The sequence below is a fragment of the Vombatus ursinus genome, unplaced genomic scaffold (genome assembly GCF_900497805.2).
Source record: "Vombatus ursinus unplaced genomic scaffold, bare-nosed wombat genome assembly UNPS02014830.1, whole genome shotgun sequence".
NCBI classification, from domain to species: domain Eukaryota; kingdom Metazoa; phylum Chordata; class Mammalia; order Diprotodontia; family Vombatidae; genus Vombatus; species Vombatus ursinus.
The window spans coordinates 2,483,193-2,492,360 of NW_020954608.1; positions in this window are offsets into that span (position 1 = coordinate 2,483,193).

Sequence of the window (9,168 nt, forward strand, 5' to 3'; positions counted from 1 at the left end):
TGATGAGAAAGAGCTATGCTGGTGAGAGTAGGATAAGAACTACCCTTCCCCTTGAGATTGATCAACTGTTTCAACAGCTTTCCTTCTCAATTCAGACCAGTTCCTCTGTACTAGAAAGATCTGAGAAGAACAGATAAACAGAAATCTAGCCAAATACCTGGGAAATGAGTGCCCATCCCCTTCCCTACCAGCCAGGCTGGGAAGCAATATAGGCACTGCTTCCTCCTCATCTCTAAAGAAGCAGGCCAAGTCTCAAGATCATACTTATCCATGTCAACCAAAAGCTGCAGATCTATACACTTGGGCAAACCATGCAGACATATGTACCTATCTTACACTTGTTTAAAATACAATAGAAAATATCTGGACAATAGATAAGGCTATGAAAGAATACAAAGGACACAGGTTTCAGTGAGCAGAGAAGGGGGAAAAGGCCGTTAATAAATTCAGAGCCAGTGAGCTAAGATGAAGCTAAGGTGACTGAAATTCCCATGAAAACCAAAATCCCATAGGAAAAATTCAATCAGGAGCCAGAGAAGGGGGTATCTATGACACTAGCTGTAGTCTCTCATACACAGATCTAAGAGTTGAGGAAGAGAATGCTTAAAGGCTGAGTTATTTAGTAATCTTGCCCAAAAAGCATTTATATCGGCTAGAAATTTTGTATTTGATCTCCCATCTAGCTAGAATAAGACTGAATCACCCAAGCAAAAGGAAGAATTATGATTAGAAAAAAAAAACCTACACACCTTTAATGTTTGTTTATAGGACCAGGATCAACTCTAAGACCTCCAGGGAAAGCAATGGATTTGGAGCCAAAAGGTCTGGAAAGGAAACCTATCTCTGGTTCTTACTATCTATGTGACTGGAAAAATCACTTCTCTAGTCCTCAGTTTCCTCATCTCAAAATTAAAATAATTAACTTTCCCTTACAAATACCTCTCTTCATGACCAAACAGGAGATAGAGAACATTACGAAAAGGAAAACAGACAATTTTGATTACATTAAACTGAAAGGCTTTTGCACAAACAAAGCCAATGCAACTAAGATTAGACGGAAGGAGGAAAATTGGGAAAGAATTTTTACAACCAGTCTCTCTGATAAGGGTCTCATTTCTAAAATATATAGAGAATTAAGTCAAATTTATAAGAATACAAGCCATTCCCCAATTGATAAATGGTCAAAGGATATGAACAGACAGTTCTCAGATGAAGAAATTAAAGCCATCTATAGTCATACAAAAAAATGCTCTAAATCACTATTGATTAGAGAAACGCAAATCAAAACAACTCTGAAGTACCACACCACACCTATCAGATTGGCCAACATAACAAAACAGGAAAATGATAAATGTTGGAGAAGATGTGGGAATATTGGAACACTAATGCATTATTGGTGGAGTTGTGAAATGATCCTACCATTCTGGAGAGCAATTTGGAACTATGCCCAAAGTGCTATAAAAATGTGCATACCCTTTGACCCAGCAATAGCACTTCTAAGGCTATATCCCAAAGAGATCACACAAATGAGAAAAGGACCTACATGTACAAAAATATTCATAGCAGCTCTTTTTGTGGTGGCAAAGAATTGGAAATTGAGAGGATGCCCATCAATTGGCGAATGGCTGAGCGAGTTGTGGTATGTGAATGTGATGGAATACTATTGTGCTATAAGAAATGATGAACAGGCTGACTTCAGAAAAACCTGGAAAGATTTGTACGGTCTGATGCTGAGTGAAGTGAGCAGAAACAAGAGAACATTGTACACAATAACAGCCATGTTGCGTGATGACTAAAATTGACAAACTTAACCCTTCCTGGCAATACAAGGATCTAAGACATCTCCAGAGGCCTTGTGATGGAAAATGCTATCCACATCCAAAGAAAGAACTATGGAAACTGAACTGTTATTTTTTTTTCTCTTCTGTTGAGTTTTGTTTCCTCTTTCTGATGGTTCCTCCTATTGGTTTTAATTTCTACTTACAACATCACTAATGTGAAAATATGTTTAATATGAAAGTAAATGTATAGCCTATATCAGATTATGTGCCATAAGGGTGGTGGGGAGGAACAGGGAGAAAAATTTTAAACTCAAAAGCATATGGAAGTGATTATTGATAAATCAAAATAAATTAATAAAAAAATACCCCTCTTCCTAATTTCTCAGTTTTTGTCAAGGGTAACACACCCATTTTCACAACTCAAGAGTCATCCACAACTTGTTATTCTCCTTTATCCCCCCCTCATCTCCCTTTCCAATCTTTTCCAAGTCTTGCAAACTCTACTTCTCTCCACTCCATCCTCCTCACTTCTTTCCACTCACACTAGTTTAAAGCTTCATGCCTTTCACATAGTCCACTGCAATAGCCTCGGAATTGTTTGCCCTGCAATCAGGCTTTTCTCTCTCTAATCAATCCTCATAGCTGCTGAATATATTCCTAAAGTACAGGTCTGATAATGCAATTGCCCTTCTCCAGAAGCTTCAGTGGCTTTGTATTGCCTCTAGGATAAAATACAAGCTCCTTCTGCCTGATATTTAAATTCTCTCACAATTTGCTTTCAACCCATTTTGCTGATTTTATACTACATTCCAGAGAAGCCTACTTGAACGCCTTTGCTCAGGCTACACTCAATGCCTGAATATTCTCCCACCTCATCTATACTTCTTACAACTCTTAGTTCCCTTCCAAACTCAGTTCAAGCACCACCTCCTTTAAGAGACTCACTTCTTAAAGAGGCCTATTCACTGAATGGACATTACCTCACTGGAAGTGAAAACCTGAAAAGACCTTAGCTTAAAAGGGCCAGGGTCTCCCACTGCATCTTTGGCCATCTCCAGTGGTCCAGATGAATATCTGGCCACTGGACCCAGATGTCTCTGGAGAAGAAAGCAAGGCTGGTGACCTTGCACGGTCCTCCTTCACTCAAATCAAAGTCAATTGCAAGTCATGTCATTATCTCCCTGATGCCATGGTCCTCTTCAAGAACAAAGGACAAACACAACAACAACAACCTAATTCCCCTAGTTAATAGTACCCTTACAGAACTATTGTGTGTATATAGTACTAATACATGCAAAGATATATAGATATATATGCATAAAGGCATGTGTACATACATATACATACACTTATACATATATGAGTATATATCACAGTAGATAGAGCTCTGTCTGAAGTCAGGAAAACCTGAGTTCAAACTCAACCTCAGACACACTTACTAGCTGTGTGACTCTGGGCAAGTCACTCTGTTTGCCTCAGTTTCCTCAACTGTAAAATAGGAATAGGAATAGCACCTACCTCCAAGGACTGGTGAGAGTACCAAATAAGATATTTGTAAAACAGTTAGCACAGTGCCTGGCACATAGTAGGCACTATACAAATTCTAACTAATATATGTGTCTGTATAGATGTGCATATATATAAATAAAATATATATACACACACATACATACATAATGTGTCTATATATCTTAATGTTATATTCTTTCTTCTCCCTCTCCTCCAATCCAATTGAATGTAAGCTCTTTGAAGGCAGTTTCATCCTTACTTTTGTCTTTGTATACTTAGTGCCTAGCACAGTTCTGCTTCTGGTTTATAGTAGGTATTTAATAAATGGTTGCTGATTCATTTGTGATAGACATGTATTAAGAACAGTAATTTTACTACAGCTTCAAACATTTAACTTTGGGCCACCTTTTACAACATAAAGACCATGTTTACGTGCACCTTTGCTCATAGGATAGGCCCACTTAAATACCTGCCGAAAGTCTAGGAATTGTTTTGTTCTTTCTATTTGCCTTCCTTTTTCTATTTGTATCCCCAGCACTTATCCCAATGGGTGGTATATAATAAGCGCTTAATAAGTGTGTTCTAATTCATTCATTCCTACAGGATGACAAATTGGTCTCACATTATGGTTTTACTCATAACGCATTATTTACATAGCACAATTATCTCCTTATGACGTAGGTAATTAAAAATTATCCCCGTTTGACCAATAAGGAAGCCGAGGCTCAGAGAGGTGGTTACAGCTGTCAGAACCAACACTCAAATTCAGAACTGAACTCTACGCTACAGCATTGCTTTTTGTAATTATCTAATATTCTCCATTTAGAAATAAGTCTTCCTGAATAACTACAGTGTGGAATCCTGGCATAAGGTAGTTCGTGCTGTTTTTGTAAGGGATTGAGAACCGTATTATAATAACTTGTTTTTAGCAGTTTTACTGCTTCACTCACAAATATTGATCTCTGTGAGCAAAAGGGCTATTTTTTATAAATGCACTGCCAAATGGCAAAAAGACAATGATGTTTACTAGTATAAATTCTTGTGTGGAAAAGCACAAGTACACCTTTATTTAACCTATGAGATCTATACAAACATTTCCCAGACATTAGGGATCTTCTTGGCAGCAGCTCTTTATTTTGCTAAAAAGCCGAATTCCACTGGCTCTCACTAACAACTCAAGTAGGGTACAAGCAAATGAGTCTATTGAAATTGATTGCCATCTTGCTAGAGAACTGGGTCATTAAACTTGCCCTTTTCTACAAAGTGGAGTAGGATGATAAAATTGCTTTTTACATTGATTTTCAAATAATACCAATATTCTTTCTGGGACTTTAAAACATTTCTTTATGGCAACAATATGATACATTAAAGAATCAAATGTTTTATTAAGTCTCACTAATTCAATTCAACAAGTATGCATTAAAAAATTACTATGTGAAAGGTACTATGCTAAGTGCTAAGGACACAAAACTGAAAAGGAAACAAGCCCTTGCCAAACAAGGAACTTATATCCTATTGGAGGGAAACACCATGTAAGACGGATAAATATAACATATACACAAAATAAATGCTATGGAATGAGGGGTGCTAATTAACTCCATTATGTTAAATTGTGGAATTTATTTTTTTCACAGTTTACTCTATTTTTTAATTTTAATGTAATTTTATTTATTTCATTAAATATTTCCCAATTATATTTTTTAAATTTTAACATCCTTTTTTTTAAATTTTGAGTTCCAAATTCTCACCCACCTGCCCCCCCCAACCCCTTTAAAAAGTATATGAGGAAGGACTTGAACTCAGGTTTCTTGACTCCAGGTTCAGCAGTCTATCCAGGGAACCACCTAGGTAGCTAGGTGTTGCCTACTAAAGATTTCATCCCTCAGGATTAAATCACAGGTGGTCTAAATGTAAAGGTGACTTCCTTAGAATTGAGAATTGAGGATCTGCTCTCTCTTGCTGCTTTTCAGCATTTCCCATTCCAAATTATATAGAAAGAAGCATCAAATTCCCTGATTACCTTTCAAATCCAAGACAGATGCTGATGGATTTTATGAAGATATTCAATAGCTGTGCTGTTTCTCCTCATCTTTATAATAAAATAAGTCAATGCACTGGCATAAGGAGGAAGTATTGCAGCTACAAATCAATTGCATCTTTATACTTCACTGACATGTATACTCATCCTCACTTAACAGAAAACAAAAGTACATAGAGCTTTAACTAGAATAAGCTAGTAGAACAGAAACCTCTGAAAACACTTCAGGGGTGTTCATGCCACTATTTATGAATTGCTAAATGAGTCCCATGCTCCGGGCAATGACCAGTGCAAACCAAGGCAGATGCAGTCAACAAAATGGACTGCATCTCTCCTGACAGCAGTACTATATTAGAATGACAAAGTATGCATCATAAAACCTTAGACCATCATGTTAGCATATGGGCAACATATTTCAAGTAATTCAAACCCCAAAGAAAAAAGCGTGATACTGAGCGCCATCTTCTTTGTTCAAAAATACAAATTAACAAAAAGAAAATTCTGTGAGGAAATTAATGGATGCCATAAATGTGTCTCAAGTGCTAAAATATCCACTTTCGCCCCAGCATAGGAGAGAACAATTTCCGGCAATGAATGCTACTGGATAGTATTTTAGTGGCTGTGTTATTTTTATTGCTTTTAAAAATGTGGTTTTAATTGCCCTACAGATCTCCTTAAGCAGAAGTTATGGTAACATATAGTAGAAAGCTGAGGACTACAAGGATCACAGAAACGACACTAAAGGAGGAGGCACCCTTTTTCCATAGTTAAAGCACAGCATCATGGACAGAGTGGTGGGCTTGGCATAAGGAAGCCCTGGGTTCAAACACTGCCTCTCAACACTTACTAGCTCTGTAAACCTGAGCAAAATCCCTTAACTTCAACATATCTCAAGAATCTCACTAGGATTTATGGATCAAACCATAAATAAAGTGGCCACTATTATTTTGGGGAGGGAAAAGAAAGATGGACCTAAGTAGCACTCTGACTCGCCATACTTAAACACCCTGTTTTAGCATCCCTTTTACCACGGAAAATCCATGCACCTTTTTAGCCCTCTGATCACATTGTTGAGTTCCTTCTAGAACCTCTATTTTGGCTGTGGGCCTGACTTGGTCATGCTTCATTATCCTTACCACCCGTGTTTCTAAGTCTGAGAACTTTGCCACCATCCTCCCTATTGGATACCTCCCCTCACCACCACCACCACCTCCCACACTTTTTAGCTCCCTTTTATGTATTGTCTTTCCCTGTTAGAATGGAAGCTCCTTAAAAGCAGGGACTATCTTTTTTTTTTCCTTGTATTTGTATCCCCAGCACTTAGCATAGTGTCTGGAATATAGTAAGAGCTTAATAAAGGCTAGTTACCTGCCTGCACAGTGCTAGACAAGGGATTAAGAAGATCTTAATTCAAGTCTTGCCTCAAACACACACTAACTGTATGACCATGGGCAAGTCACTTCACTTCTCTATGCCTCAGTAAAATGAGGCCTTACTTTACATGACCTTTACTAAGGTCTTGATCATCTCTAAGGTTCCTTCCAACTCCAAATCTATGATCTTATAATACTATGACATCATGACTATGCCAGGCGATTAAAGGACTGCGTGAATAATTCTCAAAGAATGAGCCATAATGGTCCTCTGTATGATCTATAAGTCATTATTTTGTTTTGATTTGTTTTGGTATAAGGTAAACTAGAAGTCAGAGGATAAGGCTTCCATTCCAAACTCTGCCACTAACTGTCACAGTAACTTGGTTAAGTCACTTAACTTCTATGTCTCACTATCCTCATCTGTAATTAGATTAAATCTCAACAGTCATTTCCAGATTTAAATCTAATGATAATTTCTATGAAAACTTCTCTGAGCTACATTTTCCTCATCTGTAAAACTGATATAATACTTGCACCAGCTATCTTTCAGAGTTGTTATACTGAAAATGCTTCACAAATTTTAAAGAATTTTGTAAATGCTAAAGCACTTTTCTGCCTTGATTTCCATGACACTGCTCTATCTTGGTCCTCTTCCTACCTATCTGACTACTCCTCAGGCTCCATTGCTGGACCATCATCTTCATCCCAACCCACTAAATGTAGGTATTCTCTAAGGCTCTTTTCTTCTCATTCTATACTCTTCTACTTGATGATCTCATAAGTCCCAAAGGTTCAATTATCATCTCTAAATGATGACTCCCAAACCTAAATGTCCACCCCTCACCTCTCTCCTGAACTCTAATCCAATATTTCCAACTACTTGCTAGATAACAGCCACATGGATATTCTGCAGGCATTTCAAGCCAAATATGTCTAAAACATAACACATTGTATTTTCACCAAAATCCAACCTTGTTCCAAACTTCCTTGTCCAACTATTGCCCTTTACAAAACTGAAATGGGGAAGTTTGGAAGAGGGTCAAGGTTTGGTGAAAATATAATAAGTTATGTTTTAGACTTGTTAAGTTTGAGATGCCACAATCTTTCCAATTACAATTCAAAATCAGGTTCACAAATTTGAAATCATTTTACAGTTACCATTATAAAGATAAGTTGAAGTAATATTTGTAAAAAATTTTTAACAAAGATCCAGAACAGAAAAGGACCTCAGAAGCTACCTATGTAGTCCAGTCCCCTCATTTCGCAGACATGGAAGCTAAGGCCCAAGGAAGTTAATTAATTTTCCCAAAGTCATATAAGTAGTAAACATCAGAATAGAGTTCTGAACCCAGGCTCTCTCACTCCATACACTATATTATGTTGCATCCCAAATTTTATACAAATATAAAGTATTATAAACTTATCAGTGTTTGTAGTATGACAATGCGTGTACTTTCATTTCTCAGATGGATTAAGCTTTTATTTAAGTGCACACACATGTACCTACATTTATGTCTCCTCAGAATCAGTTATCCCTCTTAGTAATTCTGCTGAGGTTGACTATTGCTGTTTTTGTAGAAACAAAGGGGTATTGACAGAGCAGATGGCCCATATGGGTCTTTGACACAGCCAAAGTGGTCTACAAACTAAAAAATTTTGAGAATTACTCATAAATATGCAGCCAAAAACAAGGCCTTCACCTAGTCAAAACTGTTTTGTTGCATGACTGATTTGGCAATGATACATTTGAACAGATCCAGGAGACTAACAACAACAGGAGACCCAATTCACTCATGTTTCAATCCAATGAGCCATTTATGTAGCCATTAGTAGACAAAAGCTCACAGAGTCTCCTTTAACTATCTTTCAACCTCTCTACTCCTCCATGTTCCTTTTCTCCAGTTTCAAAGAATGAAGGGGTTCATTCCTTTGCTAAAACTAATCTCTACTTGTGCCTTTGACCCACTGCCTACTATTTCTCCTAAGAACTCCAGGATTATTCACTCTGTCTCTTGGTTCCATTCCTATCGTCTACAGACTTGTTCAAGTTTCCCTGTATAGCGTCCCATGCTCAGCCCCCCAAAAACACAGGCTTTTTCTTCACAAATGAATATTTTAAAAGAGTACTCTATGCTTTTTGCCCCCATCTCCTCAACATATAATGTTCTTTTCCCATCTTTTACTGTTCCATAGTTTAAGAAGCTTTAAGCCATGCTTGCTTTAAAAAATAATGAAGAGGATATTTCAGGGAAACCTTGCAAGTCTTGTCTGCAATGATTCAGAATGAAGTGAGCAAAGCCAGGGAAACAATATATACCCTAACAACAACTAGGTAAAAGTGAACAATTGTGAAAGACTTGAGAACTCTAATCATTGGAATGTCCAGAGGAAGAGAGAGAGAGAGAGAGAAAGAAAGAAAAGAAAGAAAGAAAGAAAGAAAGAAAGAAAGAAAGAAAGAAAGAAA